Source organism: Felis catus, chromosome D1, assembly GCF_018350175.1.
Source record: "Felis catus isolate Fca126 chromosome D1, F.catus_Fca126_mat1.0, whole genome shotgun sequence".
Lineage (NCBI taxonomy): Eukaryota > Metazoa > Chordata > Mammalia > Carnivora > Felidae > Felis > Felis catus.
Genome location: NC_058377.1, coordinates 9208442 through 9231626, shown reverse-complemented (window position 1 = coordinate 9231626; position 23185 = coordinate 9208442). Strand labels below are relative to the sequence as shown.

The 23185-nt window shown below is 41.5% G+C and overlaps 2 long non-coding RNA genes across 12 annotated transcripts in view; one reads left to right on the top strand and one right to left on the bottom strand.

Annotated features, from left to right (window-relative positions):
• The window catches only part of LOC111556558, a 415573-nt gene that overhangs the window by 157796 nt on the left and 234592 nt on the right, over nucleotides 1-23185 (bottom strand). For all 10 annotated transcript variants that reach the window (XR_006585899.1, XR_006585905.1, XR_006585900.1 and 7 more), the window contains 2 exons: nucleotides 17358-17617; nucleotides 5835-5955 (listed from right to left, as the gene is read on the bottom strand). This is a non-coding gene — a long non-coding RNA (uncharacterized LOC111556558). The remainder of the gene's footprint in view (nucleotides 1-5834; nucleotides 5956-17357; nucleotides 17618-23185) is intronic.
• On the top strand, nucleotides 14377-22495 carry LOC109491783. Of its 2 annotated transcripts, XR_006585908.1 has the most exons (5): nucleotides 14377-14664; nucleotides 14928-14985; nucleotides 15083-15168; nucleotides 15528-15643; nucleotides 22363-22495. It is a non-coding gene; the product is annotated as an uncharacterized LOC109491783 (long non-coding RNA). The 2 variants fall into 2 exon arrangements; XR_002145258.3 differs by lacking the exon at nucleotides 22363-22495 and having other exon boundaries at nucleotides 15528-16585.

Genomic DNA, 23185 nt, shown 5'->3' with positions numbered 1-23185 from the left:
ATTACAGACACCGCAATGCTGGGCATTGGTGGATGAATAAAATTGCCTTGGCAAAGATGGATAAGGAAGCAGGGAATCCAGGTGCAAGGCAGAGATAGGCAAAAGTCTGGAACTTTGGAAGAGCAAGGTGCATCTGGAGAATGGTTAAGTTATACAGTGTGACTGGAATATAAGATACGTGGAGGGACCCAGGAAAGATGAGCTCTCAAAGAGAGGTAGGGTGGTGCAGTGTAGGGTCTTGTGAGCCATGCGGACGAGGCTGAGTTTTACTCCTGTAGCCACTGGAATAAACAGCAAAGGATTTTGCAAAGAAAGGCGTTATTATCAAGGCTGGGTGACTTGATAATAGAAAGGTGACTGGCAACCCATGGAGGTCCCGATTGCAATTGCCAGAAAAGGCCAGATAACTGCCAGAAGTCTTCTCAAACACTGTAATTCCACAAAAACATTTTACATTTGTTAGAAATTATGGAGATTACCAAGTGGCCCAAGACATCATGGTGAAAATATTTAGACAACTGGCAAACTCCTCTTTCTCTATATGCTATTTCCAAAGGAGATAATCTTTAATCCTCTCTTCCATCCAAATTATTCCCTGTCTTGGAAAAAAAATGCCAAAAATGTTTGGGAAAATGCACTCCACCCGTGTTTTTTGGAAGGGCTGGTTATTTAGCTTCTACGTGAGCCAAATTTTAATCCACAGGAATTTTCTTAGAAAAGCGATATTGCCAAAATGTTCCTCCAGTACAATTCTGGTGGGAACCCGTGGAAGGTGAATGTAAATTACTGTCCTAGAATGTAAACAGGGAAGGAGAATCTTAACCACATGAAATGCTAAATAATAAAAATGGGTTTTGAAGTACTTGACACTTTGTTAGTCCATGTTGAAAATTCAGAGCTACTCAAAAAGCAGGACTTCAGAGCTTACATAATCTAGATTTCTACCAGGTGCTTATTTGGTGATGGAGATTCTTCAAGAACATTCCATAAATATTTTTGAGCACTATGTGGAGCACTGCACACATTTTGGCGAATAACACAGACGCAGTCCCTGCCCTCATGGAGTTTACATCTAAAATAAAGATACAAAAAGACAAAGAGGCACTAATGATAATAAGATATCACATAAGAATAACAACTCTGGTGTTAAAGAGCTTTGGTGAAGGAAGTACACAGTGTTATGAGACCATAAAGGGTAAACTGGGGGTGGAGGGATGGGGCCACAGCCTTGAGGAAAGTGAAGCTAACATCCGAAGCATAAGCAGGACTTAGCCCAGCAAGACATGGGCCAGGAAGACCAGAGTGGGTACGAGTGTGAGCGGCTTTCTACGACAAAGACCCAGGGTCAAGAGAAAGAACTGCATTTAGCAAACCACATAGTTCATCCCAGCTGGAATTTATATGTATACTGTGTGTGTGGAGGGGAGGGTGGTGTGCAGGTGGAAAGGTGGGATATGATGAAGCTGGAGAGGTAAGAACGGACCAGATGCCACCAAGTTTTATGATACTCGTAACGGAATTTGGGGTTTACCCCTTGACTGCTTTTAAGCTTTTAAGCAAAGATCCATATTTGAATCTCGGAAATGTCACTCTGGCCATGGAGTAAAGAAAGGATTTGTGGATGTGGGCAGGGTGGAGGCAGGATGCCCAGTGTCAGAGGATGTGATAATCCTCAAGAGAGGCAATGGAAGCCTCAACAGAGAGAGTGGAAACGAAGACAGAAAGAAGGAAATGGATTTGAGAGGTATTTACAGAAAAGAGACAAGACTCTGTAACTGTTGCTCAGCCTAAGGTAGAAAGGGGAGGTAAGGGTAACCCCCAGATTTCTGGCTGGGCTCGTGGCAATGGCTACTGACAGAGGGCCCTGAGAGAGGAGAAACAGACGAAGGGGTGAAAACAAGGGGGTTCAGATTCTTTCCTGTTAAGTTTAGTGTGTCTGACGGACATTCAGAGAACCTAACAGGCCACTGGGTATATGGAGCTGGACTGAGGTTTGAGTCATTAGTGATAGGGTTTGGAGTGATGGGGGTCTGGAGCCAAGGGCCAAAAATGAATTATTGAGATGTCTTTGGTGCAAAAAGGGGACAGGACTCGTGGGCAGAAAGTGCTGCCCCCTACCTTGAGGAGAGACTGGTTATACACTTGGGAGTTGGGGGAGGTAAAGTCAAGAGGAAGTTTCCAAAGAGGTTTTCATATGCTAAAGAAGATTCAATATACTGGAGGCCTACCTATTGTCAAGCTAGGGTTGTTTTCCCTCAAGCAAAACATTAACATTAAGATAGTAAGGAGTTCCTAGAGAAATATGCTCCCTGCTTAAGTATTGTCAATGGGCAGCAGGTTATAAGGAAATTTAATTGTATCTGCCATTTCCTTCTGCCTTTGTTTCCCACATCAATTAGCATACAGATGGTCATGGGAGACAATGCCTGTACAGAATGCTTAAGTCTTCTTGGTAGCAGAACTCCTAAGCATTGACTAGTACTGCTTAAAATGGCCCATGTCTCAGTCCTTGGTACCACAGCCTAATGATCCACAAAATCTATTCCACCCCATATCTAGGATCCTAACAGCATCCACATCTTTCATCATACATAGAATCATCTGTCTCCCCTCAAATAAATCACAGATTTCAATCAATTACTTTACCCTCAGAGCTCATCTTCAGTCCATCATTCTTCACCTATATTTCTGATCTGAAGAAAGTTATACAAATTTTGTGACATTATCTACCCACATAAAGGCATAAAAGGAGAATCCAAATGAGTAAAATCAGGACATGTGGTTTCAGGAAAAATAGCTGAGTTATGTTTTAAGGGGATTTATTTAGGTCATCTGATACTTAATTTAAACTGCATGCTTCCTACTCGCCTTTTAATTAATTCATCTTTTTAGCCTGCTCTGACATGGTCAGAACTTATTTAGGATCCCTTGTTCCCAAAGATCAAATTGCTTTTCTAAAGTACACTGAGTTTCTAAAGCTTGGCATCTCTGAGCTTCTGGTGCCAATACAAAGAGCACATACATATTCCAACAATCCGTGGATTGTTGTTAGTGAGAGGCAATGGTCCCGGCCTTTGGGAGGAAGGGCACAGCACATTTCTTCATAGCGGGAAGTGATGGAGCTATTATTACTTTCAAGACATCCTTGGTTTGTCCATTCAGAGAGGCACAAGTCAGGCTCTGTGACCCATTCAAAGGATGAGGCTGTGAAAGTGGGTCCCCTGGTAACACTTGGACTGCCAGGCCTTCCCTTGCATCCACCCGGCAGCAGAAGGCTCCCAGCACTGGAGAGTTTGTTAACCCTGACCTCTCCTGTCACCATGGAAACACAACACAGCCCAGGGAACTTCCTCTGTGATTATCATTCAAACTGTGAAAGAATAGAATAGAATAGAATAGAATAGAATAGAATAGAATAGAATAGAATAGAATAGAATAGAATAGGAAAAACACCCGGAAAACTTCATTGCTCATTTCAAGTTGCTATTCTGTAGAACAAAGGAACTCCCAGCAATTTCTTTGAAAGTTTGGTATGGGGGTGGAAGGGGTGCAGATAGGATGGGAAGGAGGAGTCTGGCCAAGAACTGCTGAGGCAGCTTAACAACTCCTGCTCTGTCAGGAGTTGAGGCTTACCTGTAGTCTATTAAAGTAGCTGGAATAATTTACAATTACCCCCAAAAGAATAAAACAGTTAGGAATACACTTAATCTAGCAGGTGAATGAGCTGTACTCTGAAAACTATAAAACACTGATAAACGAAATTGAAGATGACACAGACAAATGGAAAGATATTCCATGGGCATGAATTGAAAGAATTAATATTATCAAAATATTCTTAAATCAATCTATAGATTCAATGCAATCCCTATCAAAATACCAAGTGTATTTTTCACAGAACAAGAACAAACAATACTAAAATTTGTATGGTTGTATGGAACCACAAAAGATCCCACATAGTCAAAGCAATCTTGAAAAAGAAAAACAAAATGAAGTATTACATTCCAAATTTCAAAATATACTACAAAGCTTTAGTAATCTAAGCGGTATGGTACTGACACAGAAAGAGACTCATAGATCAATGGAACAGAACAGACAGCCCAGAAATAAAGCTATGCTTATATGGTCAGTTAATCTATGGCAAACAAGAATATACAGCAGGGAAAAGACAGTATCTTCAATAAATGGTGCTGGGAAAACTGGGCCACTTTCTAACATCACACACAAAAATAAACTCAAAATGGATTGAATGACATATGACACCTGAAACCATAAAAATCCTAGAAGAGAGCATAGGCAGTAATGTCTCGGACATGGGCCATAGCAACATTTTTCTAGGTATGCCTCCTGAGGCAAGGGAAACAAAAGCAAAATTAAATTATTGGGACTACATGAAAATAAAAAAAATTTCACACAGTGTTGGAAACCATCAATGAAATAAAAAGGCAATCTACTGAATTGGAGAAGATATTTTCAAATGATATATTTAATATCCAAAATATAAAAAGAACTTACACAACTCAACACCAAATAAACAATATGATTAAAAAATGGACAGAGGACCTGAATAGACATTTTTCCAAAGAAGATATACAGATGGCCAACAGGCACATGAAAGGTTGCTCAACATCACTCATCATCAGGAAAATGCAAATCAAAACCACAATAAGATATCACACTATACCTGTAAGAATGGCTAAAAGGACAAGATATAACAGGTACTAGACAGAATGTGGAGAAAAAGGAACCTTCCTTCACAGTTGGGAATGTAAATTGGCAAAGCCACTGTGGAAAACAGTATTGAAGATAGAAATATCATATAACCCAACAATTCCACTATAGGGTATTTACCCAAAGAAAACGAATACATCATCTGGAAAAGATATATGCACCCCTATATTTATTGCAGCATTATTTACAATAGCCAAGAAATGGAAACAACCCAAGCATCCATTGATAGGTAAGTGGATAGGGAAGATGTGGTTTGTGTGCGTAATATTATGCAGCCATAGAAAAGTATGAGATCATGCCGTTTGCAACAATATGGGTGCACCTAGAGGGTATCATGCTAAGAGAAATAAGTTAGATTGAGAAAGACAAATGCCAATGGTTTCACTCATCTGTAGAATAAAAATGATGAACAGACAAACAAAAAGCAAAATCAGACACATAAAGACAGAGAACGGACCGATGGGTGCCAGAGGGGAGGGGGTGGGAGGATGGGCCAAATGGGTGTAGGGGAGGGGGAGATAAATGCGCTAGCTATGGAATGAATGAGTCATGGGGATGAAAGGTTGGGTTAGGGAATATAGAGAGTGACACTGTAATAGCATGCATGGTGACAGATGGTAGCTACAGTAGTGGTAAGCAGAGAAAGAAGTGGAATCACTGTGTTGTATACCTGAAACTAATGGAACATTGTGTTTCAACCACACCCCCCTCCCAAAAACAAAAACAAAAACAAAACATAACAAAAACCCAGAAGCCAAATACATAAACAAAGTACCTAGAACAATGATGCTATCCTTAATACCATTTGACATGAGTTGGATTTTCACCTATAGGTTGCTAACTAAACAACAATCATTATTATTATTTCCCCATCACCCCCTTGAATTGGAACCAGAATTTGATAGCAATGAAAGAGGCTTGATTTCCATGTATAGTAGGATTGCTCCCATAGAGCTGGAAGGAACCGTAGAAAGATCTAGTTTCCAGTCCATGAACTGCTTGGAACCGCGGGCGAAATATATTGTGTGTGTGCACGTGTCCCTGAAAACTGGGCTCGCAGGCTTTCCCCATAATTCTACATCCAGGACAAATTAATGAGAACGTACCTTCCTTTAACAGACCAGTAATATGAAGTCCAAAGAGATCACGTCCTCTTGCGTACTCTCTTCCTTCTGTTGCTCCTCTTGCTCCTTTCTCTGCCTCTTCCTCCTCCCTCTTTTTCTCTTCCTGAAGTGACAAAGCTGCATAGTTAGAATTTTGCATTGGTCTGAGTTAACATGAAACAAGAGTGTTGAGTGCCACAGGCGAGGCCCGGGGAAGACAAAGGGTGGGAATGAAGCTGGAAGGATGCCCAGACTCACAGTGAAGCCAGAGAATCGAGACATAGACTCATGATTTCAGAAACGCACTGTGGGTTTTGACCAACAATTACTGGCTGAGGCCCTGGCAGCCCAGGCGATCAGGACCTGGTGTGTTCTTTATATGTGTGACCTAGGCCGCTAGTTGCCTTGCTGAGGGAGTCTTCCCTCCGCCTTCAGGAGTGCAGGAGATCAGCAAGTGCTGAGGCCGGGTGCCCCCAGCTTCTCCAGGGAGAGAATGAGACTGGAGACCTCTGAGAGTTCTAGGAGCTCCTGCCTGAGTTTGACTCTGCCCTTTGTAGAGTAGAAAAGATGCACTTGGCTCACCTTGATGAGGTGAATGTAGTGTGCTTTCATTTGTGAGGTCTTATCACGTGCTGCTCTTGGTTCTAAACCTTGAACTCCCTAGGCTTGCTGATACAGAGAGCACACCCCATGGGCTTTGGAGTCAGATGTGTGTCCATCCGTTGGAGTAGTGGCTTCAACACTGCTGGCCTAGGGCAAGACTCATAACTTCTTTAGCCCTTGGTTTGCTCATGTGCCACGTGGCAACCACAATAATGCCTATTTCAAGGGATGGTTACAAGAGCTAAATAAATAAATGCACGTAATGTGTCTGATGTGGAGTCTAGCATTTAGTGATGGCTTCCAACTACCTCTCACCCTGTGTCTGGCTGTTTCAACAACACAGACTGGTTCATAATGTAGAGAATTCTGGAGGAAGTTTTCTGCGCTGTTTGCTCTGAACTTAAGGATACAAAACAATATTCAAAAACCATATTCAAGGCTCATTAAGTCTTTGGTTTTTGTTGAGCTTCTTAGGTGAAAATCAATGAGCGGGTCTGGCAAGAAATTTGTTGTCACTACATCCACGGTTACAAAGCACTTTGTGACTTCAGCAAATGCTTCAGGAAGCATTTCCTAATGTTTTCTGACTTGTCAACTCCTTTTATAGTAAAATCTTGCAAACCCTCTTAGGAAGTTTAACAATTGTTCTATCATTTTTACATGATATATATTAAAATGTTATTTTAAAAGGAAAATAGATATATTTTAGATCCATGTTCAAATTCTTAAGCTAGGTGCTGAGAATTTGTGTATTTATTGTATTATTATCTACTTCTTTGTATTCTCTGAATATTCCATCATAAGAAAATATTATGCCAATATTTTACTCTTCAGAGTCTAATAATTATTTAAGGAGAAATTTTTTATAATATCAAGTGATATACACTCTTTGATTTACTTTAACTTAATTCTATATGAAAAGGAATAATTTATGGACAAATAAATCTTAGTATGACTTGATATCATATTTGACTTTAGGACCAAAAATATATTAAAATGAATTGGAGCCTTTCCTATCTTGGTATTTGGAAACTTCTCTTTTGTATTTACAAAACATTAACTGGTATCGTTTTTAGATATATAGAATTTTCAGGTTTTTGTATTTCCCTTCAACTTTCTGTATTTCAACAGTTGAATTCCTTACAAATTAAACAATGGATGACTAAGAGTAAAAACAATATAAAACAGTATATGGGTCAAAAATATTGCTGCAGCTACAGGGGTCTGATGTGAGATAAATATCTGAGTGAGCCATGAAAGCCTTCATCTGATGTCTACCAAATCCTGTGTGCTCAGAGACCTGGACATAGGGACCAACAATGACATGACCTCCCTTTAAATTTTTTTCCATGTCCCTCCTATTCTAGGCTCTCAGCATTGGATGAGATTTTATTCCTCTTGTTATCTCCAATGGCTACACCAAGTGTAGCATGGTGTAGATATTCCGTAAGTGTTAGGGATTTAATGCACTTGAATGTATTTCCACTGAGTGGCAGATCAGACAGTAGATGTAGGGAAGGCAAGAGTTACAAATCAGAGTCAGTGATAATCTGGAACTAGAATCATAGAAACCTAGTGTTGCAACTATCGGGCATGGGAATCAGAAGGAGTACTCAGGTATCTGGCAGGCACCTGACACCAGACCCACACCCACAGGAACAGGACAGAAGGCAATGCACCTGACCTAGATGCAATGCTGGAAGAGACAGTAATGTCTTGTTCACTAAGCATTGTTCCTACGGGACATGATGGTAACTGTTCACTGATAGGGAAATAGTGAAGCAGAAGGAATGGGCAGTCTCACCTGACAGATGGAACACACTGACCAGAGGTGAGGGATTGCTCCTAAGTCCAGCAGTTGATTAGTAAAAGTATGATTCAGGGACCAATACAAAGTCCTTGCGAGGGAGGTTGGTAAAAGCGAGGCAAGGGTTTGAAGTGAAGAGGAGTGGAGAAGGCAAATTTACTAGCAGCAAGAATAACGATGCCGAGCTAACAGGTGCCAATCACCAATCTCTGCATCATGATGTCTGACTTGATCCTGGAAGTGTGGTTGGGGCTCGACCTGCAGGTTGCCTCCACAGTGACAGGAGAGGAAGGAGACAGAGGTTAGGAACGAGGCTCAGTCAAATGAGAGCTCTCTGTGCTGGTTCTTGTCTTGTTTCCTGAGGCCAATCATTTTAACTGATGTGTGAATAGCTCTTTGAACTTACTCTGTATTTTAAGACTTGTTGAGCGAGTGTGTTATAGACTCAACACCGACTGTTAAGGCAATACAAGTTTATGCTGAGAATAAAAGATTTCTAAGACTTAGGTAAATGACACATAGGCATCAATTTATATCCTAAGCAATTAGGCTTCATAAACTACTTTTTGTTTTGCATATTTTGAAGCTATTCCATTAGGTGCGTACAAATTTATAATTACAGTATCTTTGTGATGAATTGTTCCCTTTATCATTAGGTCATGACCTTTCTTCATCCCTTACAATTATTTTTCCCACAGAATCCAGAATCTATTTTTTTCTGGTGCAAACGTAGCTAGAGCACTTGCTTCTGATTTGTGGCTCTCTGGTGTAACTTATTCTGCTATTGTAGTTTGAAAGCGTCTGTATCCTCATTTTTAAGAGTGTTTCCCGTAAACATCACGTAGCTGACAAACTGATGCTCTTTGTTTTTTCAAGAAAGTTTTATTTCATTTACATTGACTGTGATTAAGGAGATACATGAATTCATCTCTGTCACTGTATTTTGTATTTATATTAATTCTTCATCCTGCTTTGTATATTTTATCTCCTTCCAATTTCATTTGGAAGAAATTTTTTAATTAATCTTTTTCTTCAACATATTTGGAAGCCATCTATTCCATTTCCTTTAAAATTACCCTGAAACAAGTCTCTATCCTCTTGCCAGAAAAATACAAAGACCTTACAAATTGTAATTTCACTAGCTCTTCTCCATTACGTCATTTGCTACATCATTTTTATACTCCCAAATGAGGCACTGTCATTTTATTGTTTTATACAGTAACTGTACAGACTTTTTCACATTTCTACTGGTTCCACTGCTAACCATTCTTCCTGGCATTTCATATCCATCCTTCTCATTGAAATTTCTTCTTCCTGAGGTTCAACCTTTGGAAGTTCCTCCAGTGAGACTCTCCTTCAGTGATCAACTCTGTTCTTTTGATTGCACAAAGATGTCTTTGCCCTTCTTCTTAAAGAATAGTTTAGTAAAGGATGAGATTACATGTGGATAGTTAACTTGCTGTCAGCATATTGAAGATACTGGCTCTTGCATTTATCACACTGGGTTTACATGAATTTGATCCCCATGTTCACTAATTGGCTGCAATTCAAAATAAGGAGGGTTTTTTTGTTTATTATTTATTTTGAAAGAGACAGAGAGAGCACAAGTGGGAAGGGGACAGAGAGAGAGAGGGAGAACCCCAAGAAGGCTCTGTTCTAGCAGAGCGGGGCTCAAACTCACAAAACTGTGTGATCATCACCTGAGATGAAATCAAGAGTCGAATGGTCAACCAACTGAGCCACCCGGGCACCCCCAAAGTAAGAATTAAAAAAAAATCAATCTGCTATCGCCTACACTGTAATGGAATCCAAACTTATGTTTAATATAGCAAATCTATTAAAATTATCATTTATAGCCCTCATCCTTAAAAAAACAAAAGGCTTTGAATTGACTATTCAAATCTGAGAAATTCTTCAGGGACAAATTTCAAGAATTTAGTTATGAAGATACAGATTTATATAGCCTTAAGAGGAAGGTAGTTCTTTATTGAACATTTTCCTTGAAACTTCCAATCTTGGAAAAAGTAGCAGGAGCATAGGAGAAGGACATCGTTTTAGTATGTCGAATGTCAGTGTCAAATGGCTTAATATTAGGCTGTGGCTTTAATGTAAAATGTGCACTAATAAACAAGTAAATTTGGTGTAGATTTTCAATAAATACTTAGAGTCAGCATAAAACTATTTAAGACAAGTTTAAAACTCAAGTAACATTTCTGTACATTCTTTTTTCTTTTCTATTTTTTTTTTTTTTTTTTAGTGAGAGAGAAAGAGAATGTACACATGCACGGGTGGGGGAGGGATGGGGGAGGGAGAGAGAGAATCTTTATTATTCTAATTTTTACTTTCTTTCTTTTTTTTAATTTAAATTCAAGTTAGTTAACATATAGTGTAGCATTAGTTTCAGGAGTAGAACCCAGTGATTCATCACTTACATACAACACCCAGTGCTCATCCCAAGTGCCCTCCTCAATGCCCATCCCCCATTTAGCCCATCCCCCCACCTACCTCCTCTCCAGCAACCCTCAGTTTGTTCTTTGTATTTAAGAGTCTCTTATGGTTTGCTTCCCTCTAGTTTTTATCTTATTTTTCCTTCCTTTCTCCTATGTTCATCTATTGTGTTTCTTAAATTCCATATATGAATGAAGTCACATGTTGCAAATAGCAAGATTTCATTCTTTTTGATTGTTGAGTAATATTCCATTGTGAATATCGTGAGTAATATTCCACACCGTCTGTATGGGAGAAAGAGAATCTTAAGCAGGCACTCAATGCACAGCCCGATGCGCGGCTCAATCCCACATCCGTGAGATCCTGACCTGAGCAGAAATCAAGAGTCAGATGCTCAACAGACTGAGCCACCCAGGCACCCCTCTGTACATTCTTAATGTACTTTCCACTTCTCATATTACACTTCTTTTTTTTCTTATGCCAGATGGGAAGGAGTCACCCTTTCTCTCTTTGCAAATGTTCTTTCTGCTAACTGACTATAACTGCCAAAAAACAAATGTAATAGAGTCAAATATGTATTTGATTTATTAGTCTAGGTGGTTCTTTCTTAAAGAGAAATAGACATTTATGGTTTAAGGCCCAGTTAAGGTTCGCTTTCTTCCTTTTACATTTCTTCTTTCCTTCCTTCTTTCTTTCTTTTTTTTTTTTTGTTGTTGTTGTTGTTTTTGAGACAGTGTATGCGATTCACCTTTTGTTTAAAAACACAAACCAAAAAACCTCTGTGCCTGTTGGGCTGGTTGGCTTTCCATTCTACTCCACTTAATTTAATAAAACTGTTTCATATCTGCTGAAACACAAAATATAATGGCTGATGCAAAAGCAGAACTCAGCAATAGGACGTTCGGGTAAAAGCTGGGGAAACCGAGGAGGCTTCGCAAAGTACGTCAATCACATAGCAAGTGAGTTGTACATTAAGTGAGAGAGAAGACTCCTGCTTTCTCGTTCCTTCTATTTCATCCATCACTGGGACTCCATCATGAAGCCTCACGAACCCACTTTTTGTTCACTTTCCCCTCTTCATGTCCATGGTCACTACTGTTGTCAACACTATCTTTGTTACTTGCTTCAACCCAAGCTTGCTGCTTTTCAACCTGCTCTACACATGACCTAAAACACACTTGACCTGACCAGCCACAATCCTGCTTAAAATCCTTGGTTTTATTATTACTTTTCTACCCTTTGAGTGTCTGGCACATAGTGGTTGCTAAATAAATGTGTGTGTGTTTTTAACGAGATAAGAGAAGAAAAAAGGAGACGAGAAGTAATGGAAAGATCAGCACATTAATTCACTTAATGAATATGGGAACTCCCACTACGTGTCCTGCACCGTGCGTGGTGCTCCCGAGGGTGAACACAATAGATATAGGGTTCCTGTCACAGGGAGGCTTCGGGCTCACTCGTTCCGTGTAAACAACTAAACGCCTAAAGTGCCCAGGCAGTGACTATGCATGGGGTATTGTCCTAAATGTTCTATGGAAGTGATCTCACCTGGTCTTCACAACCATCTCCAGTGAGTTAGGCACTCTTATTATGCCCATTTTGTTCAGGAGACCACCGGGGCATGGCAAGGTTAAGGCAAACTTGACGGACAGACCAGAACCCTTTTTTTAATTCAAATCTATAACACACGGCCAGCATCCAGTTCATTAGAACAGACCAACGATTTCTGAAGTAGTAAGGGGATGTTGTACAGCAGAGGCATCACCGAGCAGCCAAAGAGAACTGACTTCCAGGGTTAGGTGTGGCTATGTCTGTGCTGGATTTTCAGAAGCCTCCAGAATTCCTGGTGCATAGTAGGAAGGGGAATCATTTCTGTACCCCTTAGCCTTCTGCATAAAGCACGGTGACCAAGTTTGCTCTCAGTCCAGGATTTTCAGCTTAGAATTTATCCAACTACCTATTTTGTATTTTTTTTTGAAATCTTTGTTTCCAGTTTTAATACCTTACTGTATTTGTTCTTTTTTTTTTCTTAAAGAACAAATTCTTTTTAATTTTTCTTGAAATCTTTAAGTTTCTGGTTTTAATACCTTACTGTATTTGTTCTTAAATTATACCCTTTGAAAAAAAATTCATGTTTATTAATCTTTTAATATTTTTAAATGTCTTAATAGTCATTATCCTTAATATATTTTTACGTTTATTTATTTATTTTCGAGAGAGAGACAGAGAGAGCGAGTGAAGGAGTGGGGGGAAGGAGGAAGGGAGAGAAGGAGAGAGAGAGAGAGACAGAGAGACAGAGAGAGAATCCCAAGCAGGCTCTGCACTGATAGTGGGGCTTGAACTCATGGGGCTTGAACTCATGAACTGTGAGGTCATGACCGGAGCTGAAACAAGAGTCAGATGCTTAACCGACTGAGCCACCCAGGTGCTCCTATCCTTAATATTTTCTTCCTTATTATTATTACTTATTTTTTTTACTATCTTTCAATTAAACTTTTAAAGATACTTTGTACTTTCCACCTCACATTTCTGAATTTGCTTCGTTTTTTTGCTCTTCTCAACCATATCCCCAACTTTATCTAATTTTATTTTTTTAATAAAGTGGTTAATTAAACGGGGTTAAATCTTATGCCTTTGTGAGACTTTAATCTCGACTCTTGCATAAATGAGGGGAAAAGGCCTTGTGGAGCACGAATCCCAGGACGTGCTTCTGGGGATGGTTTGCGGTGAGCCAGTCCGGAAGGCAGAGATCGGTGTGGGCCGGGCTTTGTGTGCCAAGGAGGGGCGAGGGGAGTGGGGAGCCCTGAGCGGGTGCGTCAGGAAGCCCGGCTCTTGCCCAGGTTCTTTCACTAACTGCCCTTGTGACCTCTGGCAGACCCCTTCCCTCCTCTTCTCAGCAGGAGCAGGAAGGGGCTGAAATAAATCATTTCCAAATGGGTCTTTCCAGCTTCACTATTGTGTGTGCCCTGTGATTCAGATGCTAGCGGATTAGCAGAACAAAGCAGGGCATTTTGATGGAGTCATATTAAAATGGCATAGCAAATTATGAGAACACTGCTTTTTATTACTTAATAACGTTCTCAAAAGAAATCCTTGATGTATCCCCGACCCTGCGCCTAAGCCTTGCCCTGTTCCTCAGCCTGTGAACCCCATCAAGATATCCCTGGCATCAAAATGGCAAAGTCACAATAACACGAGCCCTTTGCAGAATGGCAAGGCTTTTTATTTCTATAGAACTGGGTTTGGATTCCAGGCTCAGTTGCTCACTTATCCCTTAGCTGTGTGGCCTTGGGAATGAGGCTCTTCAGCCTTAGTTTCCTCATCTATAAAAGTAAATCACAGTCCTGACACTGAACATAATAAGCTTAGAAATGAAATGTGCAAAGGGCCAATGCATGCTTCATCACATATAGAAAGGAAATAAAGTATAAGGGAGTTTAATGGTCCCCAAAGAACTTCCTAAAAGAAAATCATCTGTGCTTCACTAAAAAGTTTTTAAATCATGATTTGTAGGTGGGGAGGGTCTTGGGTTTCAGAAAGGCCGATGGCCCCAAGACTGGGAAGAGGTCATGGGCTCAAGAGGGAAGGAAAAGCAGAGATCAGACAGGCAGACAGTCTGAACGCTCACCGAACAACTTATCAGATGTACAAAGAGTAGGGAATGTTTATGAAAAACAAGCCCCCACGTCTCACTCGCTCCTATCCCCAGATCAGAGCCTTGTTTCTGAGTCAGAGCTGAAAATCAGCCTTTAGAAGTGTTATTGCTCACCAGGGGCATGTACTAGGATGATACAGCAACATTACTTTTGAGCTCTGTGGCATTGTGACCTCATCTGGCTTAGAGGAATCTCAGAAAGACTCATTTGTGGCTTTAAGTAGTGACCAAATTGGCTAAAAGTCCCAAAGATAAAACAAGTTTGACATGTTGCTTCAGGAGGAAGTTTGGAACACTTGGTGAACTTCTTGAGAAATAAGGTAATCTTGTGAAATTGGGTCATCTGGTTGCCGAATTCCTGAGATCCAGCAAAGAGAGTATGGGGGTGTGTATGTGGGGGGAGGATGGGTTGAAACTGGTTGGATGATGATGATGATGATTTCTCGAGAATCACAAAGAGAAAGAATGCATTCAGGTTCTAGAAAACTGTCCATATTCTCAATTTTGGAATGGCCCTCTACCTCTAAAAGAAAGCTTTACCTGGAAAATTATCTCACTTTCAATTTTCATTCTTTTGAAAAAGTAAGTGGGCACCCACAAGATACTACAAGCTATTGGAGGTGTTCAGTATATCAAATCAGGTAAGACACAGCCATTCCTGGATTCAGCTGACAGTCTTATGAGGATAAACTCATAGATAGCTCATGGTACAATCTAATGTGTTGGGTGCCATTTCAGAAAATTGAGCAAAGTACTGTGGATCACAGAGGACAGATCAGTCAACTCTGCCTGTGATATTCATAAACAAAGTCTTCAGAGAAGAGGTAATATACTACTTCTGGTATCTTATAATAAAGGTAATTTAGGACATAAGCAGGGGAGAGATTTTAGTCAGGTGCAAAGCGTGTACAAAGAACACATAGAGTCAGAAACTGATATGGCATAGAGTCATGGGCCTAATACGGACTGGAATTTGACAAGAAGGCTGTGATGGCAGGATCTTAAACTGGAGGGTAGAGCAACAGGAGGGAGTGAGTCTACAGACACTTGGAGGCTAGCATTCATGCTAAGCTAGAGTGTTTGGATTTTATCTATAAATTCCAAGAAGGCCAAGAAGAGTTTTTTTTGTTTTGTTTGGTTTTCTTTATTAACCTGCCATGGGACATCATGGTTTTGTTTTTAGTCATACACATTCAGTGGAAGAAAGATGTTTAATCAACTGCACTCAGGAGACTCTCTTAAAGTTAACGGTCTGGTCTTGGAAGAAGGGATAAACACCACCGTTAGAAGAAGTTGGAGGTAAGTCCTCACACTGAGGTGGAACAGTATACACGAATGAGAGATCAGACGTAAGGATGTTGAGACGAGCTAGAAGGAGGTCTTAATGATAGCAGCAAGATTTAATTTTGAAGGCGGGCTAAAAGACAGCACCATAAATCGATATGAAAAATAACCTCATTCTTCATTATACACATGTTCTCTTGACATGTTTTTGCTCATACAAGTGGAGGAGAGTGTGTGCACCTATTTTTTTTTTTTATGTGGGCAAAGATATTTTGCTTTAAGAAGATGAGATGGGGTCTGGTTGCAGCCTACTTGTAAGTGTAGGACATCACACGTGCCAGAGATGATCACCAAAATTCATGATCTCTTCTTTCTGGGCACATGGCTGGATTCCATGTCCTAGCTTCCATTACAGTAACGTGTGGCCCTGTGGTTGAGTGCTAGCCCCTGGAATGTGGGTAGAAGTGACATACACTGATTTCAAGCTTGACCCATAAACTTCAGGGAGCAGTCTTCTGTGCTCTGTTTCCTCCTCTGGCTGGTTGGAATGGAGACAGCTTCCATGGCATTAATCAAAGCTACAAGGTGAAGATAACAGAGTCTCCAAGAGCTTAGGTCCTCAAGTGACTTTGCAGAGGCTTTTCACCTCCTCGGTATTGTTACACGACTAAAAACATAAGCATAAGTTGAGGTCTGTTCGTTACAGAGATTACTCTACCCTATTACATCAAATTGTCACATTGATTTGTTAATTTAATGAGTATCTGTTGAATATTAATCGTGCACCCAGCACTATATTGGGTGCTGGTGATGGAGTGAAGAACAAAGTATATGAACTGTCTTGCTGTCACAGAGCTTACGGCCCAGGAGGTGAACACCAATTTTATATGTTTCAGCTCAGTGTGCCTCGATGTACTATTTTATGACATCAAAGTATACTTTTTATATTTAAAAATCTCCCTTCACATAATATTGATTTTTTTTTGACAGAGAGACGCACACGTGCAAGTGGGGGGGGGGGCAGAGGAGGGGGGAATTCCAAGCAGTCTCCACGCCCAGAGCAGAGCCCGAGCCCCAGGACCTGAGCTGAAATGAAGAGTCAGACAATGCTTCACCGACTGAGCCACCCAGACGCCCCTCCCCTCACACTGATTTTTAAAAACATGATGAGTGCTGTTAGTGGTTTGAGATGATTTTCGTAAACAATCAAGAACCAGCAAGGTATAGAGACAGCTGATGTGTAAGCTCTTTCCAAGTTTCTAGTCACTTTAGAAATTTTATATTTTATTAGTGTCATGGCAGAGTTTACAGTTATCTACGTGATATGATTTATGTTACCAATATCACCAGCTTAATGCTTGAGCTGACTTTTTCATTAATAGAAAACATGTTCCTTTGACATTAATAACAGTGAGAATTAATAGGCATTTATATGAACTTCTGCTTCTGAGAAAAGGTTTTTAAGCTGAGTGTGTGTATATATTAGTACAGAACAGGTCTGGGGAGGGGGGTAGACGGGGTAGGGAAGTAGCCCCTGATGGATTCCAGGTTGCATGGGTTCTGCTGGAGTTGCCCATCAGAAATTCAGGAGGTTCTGTGTCTGGTAGACAGCTGGGTTCCTGACTCGGGGGGTCTATTTGTAGGTTGGAGAAAAGAAACTAGTGGTGAGGAGCAGATTGAAAACACAAAGAGAGGGACTGATATATGGGGCTGCAGGCTTCTTTCTTACCTGGGAGAAAGGTCTCAGGAGTTGCTTGGTTCCTCTGGACACTCTCTTCAACACTCCGTGAGTTCAGATACACACTTCACACTTAAAACAACATACAGTTCTTGTGATGAGCACTGAGTAATGCACAGAATTGTCAAGTGGGTCAGGAGTCCAGGCACAGCCGAAGCGGGTCTCCTTCTCAGGGTCTCATATGGCCACAGTCAAGGTGTTGGCTGAGACTGCAACCTTATCCAAGACAGCTTCTCTTCTGAGCTCAGGGGCTGTGGGCAGAATGCAGCTTCTGATTAGGTCAGGCTCACCCAGGATAATCTCTTCTGATCAGCTTAGGGGCCTTAATCACATCTGTAATATCCCTTCACCCTTGCCATAGAGTGTAACCTAATTGTGAAAGTAGAGTGTAACCTAATTGTGATAACCTATCCACAGGCCTGCCCACACTGAAGGGGAGGTGATTACACAGAGTATGCTTATCAGGAGTTGAGACTCTTGGAGGTTATCTTAGAATTCAGCCCACTACAGGGCCATGGATATATTCATTTATAGAGCAAGTATTTTTTGAGCACCTAGTATTTGACAAGTGTTCTTACGGTATCTTTGAAGACAATAAATACTTTTTTTTTTTTTTAATCTGAGAGAGAGAGAGAGAGAGAGAGGGAACAAGCAGGGGAGGTACAGAGGAAGATGGAGGGAGGGAACCTCAGGCAGGCTCCTCTCTCAGTGTGGAGCCTGATGTGGGGCTCGATCTCCAGACCCTGGACTCATGACCTGAGCCAAAATCAAGAGTTGGACACTCAACTGACTGAACCACCCAGGTGCACTGACAATAAATATTTTTTTTTAATTTTTTTTCAACGTTTATTTATTTTTGGGACAGAGAGAGACAGAGCATGAACGGGCGAGGGGCAGAGAGAGAGGGAGACACAGAATCGGAAACAGGCTCCAGGCTCTGAGCCATCAGCCCAGAGCCTGACGCGGGGCTCGAACTCACGGACCGCGAGATTGTGACCTGGCTGAAGTCGGACGCTTAACCGACTGCGCCACCCAGGCGCCCCAATAAATATTTTTAAAAAAATAGAGCAGAATCAACAGGATTTGGACTGCCAGAAGTTAGCGTGGCAAGTGTCTGTTTTAAGTGAGGTGTTAAGGTTTGGTTTCATGGAGAAAGAAACATCTAGCACAAGACCCCTTATAATAACCACAGTTCTCCCTTTACCTACACCCAGAGGTCTTCAGATGTTGTCTCAATTTATTTTCCCTTAATCCTTAATCTTTATTTTTGTAGGACTAATGAGGTAAATTAAAAATCCCTACATTGGATTTTATTACATGTAAGTTAAGACTCCACACACCGGGGTGAGCCAGAAGGCAAAAATCTCGTAAGCCCAAAGAAACCAGGGAAACCCGCTGCTGTTTCAAAGGGGTTCAAAAGGCAGAAATCTGTCGTTCAAAAAGGAATCCAGCATGCTCACATTTGGTCCCATCACTGAATCAGGAGGACACTGGGCCTGCCCAGAGCACACAGTTCACTGGTTCACCAATTTCATTCATCCCATGCAATATACAGAGAATTTGTTATACGTTAGGCTTCACAAAAAGCATGAAGATTTCAAAGTAAGGTGCAATCTCTGATTTTGAAGAATTTACATAGAGTGAGACACAGAATCATGTACAGATAGTTCCAATTATGGCATCCTGTCAGGAGCATCAACAGCTACTTGCTACAGAGACACAACACTCTCCCTGGGGTATCTTAGCGGAAAAGTGGAACCAAAACCCTTAACAATTTCTAGATGAGCTCTCTAAAATGTGGCCTAAGATGATTTTGACAGATGTATAGTATTCTACAGGCCCAGGGTGGGGCTGGTGAAATAATCGCATTTACCCACAAATGGCTCCCTTGGGCTGAGCCTGGGAGAGGAAATGGTAAGCCAGTGTTGTCACTTGACCAGAGAGCCCAGGAGGGAAGAGCAACAGAGTGTTCAGTATTGAAAAGTCGGTGTTTGTCTAACTGGAAAACACAGCAGTACCACAGACCCTGCTACTAGGAAGCTAGGGAAACAGTAGCCTCATCAACTGTCTCGAGTGTGTGCTGTCATAGCCCTTGTGCGAGAACTGGACTGTCCACAGTCTTGTCTGCTCTGGATCTTAACGCATCAGTCCCTGAAGATTGGCATGGCCGATGATGCTGTATCTATACAGGGACCAGGCTGCTCAAGGGCCCTTGTATTTGCTGGCTATTGCAAGGGGACAAACCATCCTGAAATACAGTGGCTTGAAACAACAGTCATCTGTTCACCCCACAGTTCTGCTGATTGGGCTCACTTGGGCAGTCTTCCTGTCTGGGCCGGGCTTGGCTGGTCTCAGCTGGGGTTTTTCACGGGCTAGCAGTCAGCTGGTGGGTCAGCGGGGCTGGTGCTTTATGACAGCCTTGTCTGGGACACCAGGGCTGACTTAGGCCTCTCCACACAAGGTCTCCCCTCCCAGGCTTATCTGCAAGATGGTCAAAGGTTTGTAAGAGCAACAAGAGGGAGATAAGAACTCATTTTTGCTATATTAATGACACTGATGACTTTGGTGCCAGCCAATTTTCTTTTTTTTTTTTTAGTATATATTTTTTTAATGTTTATTTTTGAGAAAGACAGAGTGTGAGTGGGGGAGAGGGAGACACAGAATCTGAAACTGGCTCCAGTCTCTGGGATGTCAGCACAGAGCCCAATATGGGGCTCAAACTCGGGAACTGCGAGATCATGACCTGAGCCGAAGTCAGATGCTTAACTGACTGAGCCACCCAGGCGCCCCCAGTTAGTCAATTTTCTATATAACAGCTCCTTGACCTGGGTTAATGCAGAAGTGACATTTCACCTCACCATTTCCTAAAAGCTAAGCGCAATCCAGGGACATACTTCTTTTGTTTTTCCAAAGGTAGGAGACATAGGAAAGATTAAAACTCCAGGTCAGAGAGTGATTCGTCTGACATTCTTTGTGAGCAGCCTGCTGCCAGTGATGTTTACAAAGCACATTGGACTGGACGCGGGGGTAAAGCTACATGGTGCTAGCCCACGAAGATGTCAGCCTGAAGGTGAAGGGGGCCTGGAGTTTGCCCAGCTGAGAGGAAGGGGTTTTCCTCACACACAGCTGTGTGACCAGTAACCTGCTCAGATGGCTCCAGAAGTCCCTCTCTTTAGCTTTCCCTCTGCCTGAGTCTTCCCACCCTCCCCCATTAGCCCTTGTGAGATTTAGTAATACAAGCTAAGCGATCATTCTCACAGAAAGGTAAACCTCCATCAAGGTCACGGGTCATTCTTCCAATGCTCTGGATTATCCTGAGATCAATGAGAATTCACTGTATATAAGTTCTGGTAGTTTCAGGGAGCTACTAAATTATGCCCCCTTTCCCTGTGAAGTGAACATATTTTATTCACCAGAAAATACCATCCAGATGTCATTGTGTTTGACAGTAATTGGTTCAACAGTATCTACCGAATACCCTTGCACCGGGCACTGTGCTGTGAGGTGGGAGCACAGGCATGGTCCTGGCCTCACGGAACTGGGGGCGGGGGGTGTCTCACAGAAGATGCACTGAGCAAGCATTAAAAGTACCACGATTGTTAGGAAAAACTGTAAGTTGTCCTGAGAACATAAAACGGGGGGATCGCGATTCTTCTCGGGGAATCAGGGCAAGTTTCCCCAAGGAACAGCTGTTTCATGTGAGAGCTGAGGGGTAAGTAAGAATTTGTCAGGTTAAAGGGGTGGTGGAAATGGGAGACCACGTGCCCCGCAGAAGAAGGAACGTGTATGAGTGCCCAGAATCAAGGCATTCAAACAACTGGAAGAAACCTCGTTGGAAGGAAAAGAAGGCTAGGAAAGCAGCACGTAGGGATGGGTGCCCATAAACCACATTAAAGTTCTTATTTCTAGTCACTGTCGTTGTTGTTGTTATTAGTGGTAGTAGTATTAAATCCTTCATCATTTACAAGTAAGTTTCTTTTCAAAGAATTTTTTTTTAATGCTATTTCTAATACCATTTGGGTCTGTCCCTCTGTCTATCTTCAGATACACCTACTTCTCTGTCCCTTGGCCGGTCTGTGTCCCCTCAGTGTGGCCTCCTGTATGTAGTTCTTGACAATGCTCTCTTCCCGACCTTGGGAATATCTTGAGAGCAGGATCCTGGGAAACCTCACCCCTACACTCAATTTGTCATCTCTTTGGGCAGATTTCAATCCCTACAACTACTTTTCCCTCTAGGCTATTTGAATTAATGGTGAAAGTAAAATTTCATGAGACACTAAATGAATATTTTACTCCTATGTAAACACCTAGAATTTAGAGCATTCTAGTAAAAGCAAGGGGAAACCGAGCTAAGCTAAAGAGACCCCTCTGGTCGGCTTGCACTATTCGTTCCCGTTAAACTCTGAATGTGTGTTACTTCCCGTGGCCACCACCCTCTCCTCCCAGGGAGAGGTATCTATAAATGAAAGAAATCAGGAGACAGACTTTCAAGATGGTTTTCATTTTCCAAGGCATTGGGCTGGCTTCTTGTTAGTATTCTGGAGGCTGCTATATCAAGTAATAGACCCTGGTATTTACTAAAGAGCGTTAGGTGGTGGAAACTACCTGGGCTCAGAGGCCTTGGGTTCAAGTTCTCATGCTCTTGGTTGCGGGTTTGTGGCGTCTCTGTGCTACAGCATCTCCATTTACAAGACAGCTCCTTGTAGCCCTAAAATCATAGCTATTCACAAGCTCACATACACTTACTACCTTCTGTGTTGAAGATTCTGTGCTACTAGGTGTTGAGTATTCTAATTCACTTTGTTGACAAATAATGGACGCCAGTTTAAAGTCCACATTTAGAGTCGCTTCAGAGCGTGACATGTTCATCTCTGTCAGGATTGGTTAAAAAGTTCTATGTCTAAAGAATGTGCACTTCGGTGCCATGGAATAAGACAGAGTAGGGACTTTGCTTTTCTTTCTGACTTGAATCAGCTTTGGCCTGTTTTTTATTAAGGTGTGAAAGATTGATGCCGGCCACTTAATTTACCTCAGATGGTGCAATCCAGTTTGTACCAGTGGATGACCTCCACTTGGAAGATACAGGATTTTTTAGAAAATAATACCAACTGGAAGAGAACAGAAGGAAGGCAAGAAATTTCTCTTTTGTCTTTATTGTGTCCAAGTTAAAATTCGGCCAAACGATAACCATTATTTACCACAGAGCTACTGTGGTTTTTATCCCTCCAAAATGTCACTTGATTATCTTGATACAGCACAATGCTACTTTATTGTCTTGCTACAAGGCAGGGTCCCTGCCCTAATCACAATAGAGAAACATATTTGATCAGCCTCTTTTTCAAGCTGCACTTCCTATAAAGCAGCTACTGAATTATCTGAAACTGTCATGAAGCCATCAGCCAAATAATGCAATAATGCACTAAAAAAATATTTCCTGAAAATAAAAGGTCATCGTTGGCTAGATATCTGGACATTTAAGAGATGGTGGGAACAAGAAGGCTTGGGTACATTCTCTAATGTGTACAGGGTGGGTGTGGTGAGAAGAGGGGTTGATTCTTGAAATAAAATCAACTGCTATCAACAACTCTGAGTCACTAGCAAAAACAAATGACATGTTTTCTGTGATCCTTGCAACATCTCGTAAATTGACCCTAATCAACAGAAAGACCGGGTGTTGTACAGGGTATTCCCTAATTTCTTCTTTTATTTAGCAGATGTTTACGGGAACTCTCTACTGTGGCAGGAACAACAGCTGCTGCTCAGGGCTGGGCAGGCAAATGTGGCTAAGAACTCAGCTCCACAAAGAGCCTGGAAGATCT